Below are 208 nucleotides of genomic sequence, written 5' to 3'. Positions count from 1 at the left end.
TTTTAGCTATTGTTTAAGAATTTTATAAAAAGACTGTAATAATCTGCGATTTCTACCCAAGTGCCGACTTTTTCCAATTAAAATTTTTAACTATTAACTGAACCCCGGGGTTTCATGTAGTTTTTTTAATGGGAAACCCAGTCCATTCTTTTTTCTATGGGTTTTCGTTGAAATTTTCTTAAGTTTTTACAGCTCGCAGTTACCTTTA

This window comes from Penaeus monodon, chromosome 33, assembly GCF_015228065.2.
Source record: "Penaeus monodon isolate SGIC_2016 chromosome 33, NSTDA_Pmon_1, whole genome shotgun sequence".
Lineage (NCBI taxonomy): Eukaryota > Metazoa > Arthropoda > Malacostraca > Decapoda > Penaeidae > Penaeus > Penaeus monodon.
Note: the sequence above shows the minus strand (reverse complement) of the source record.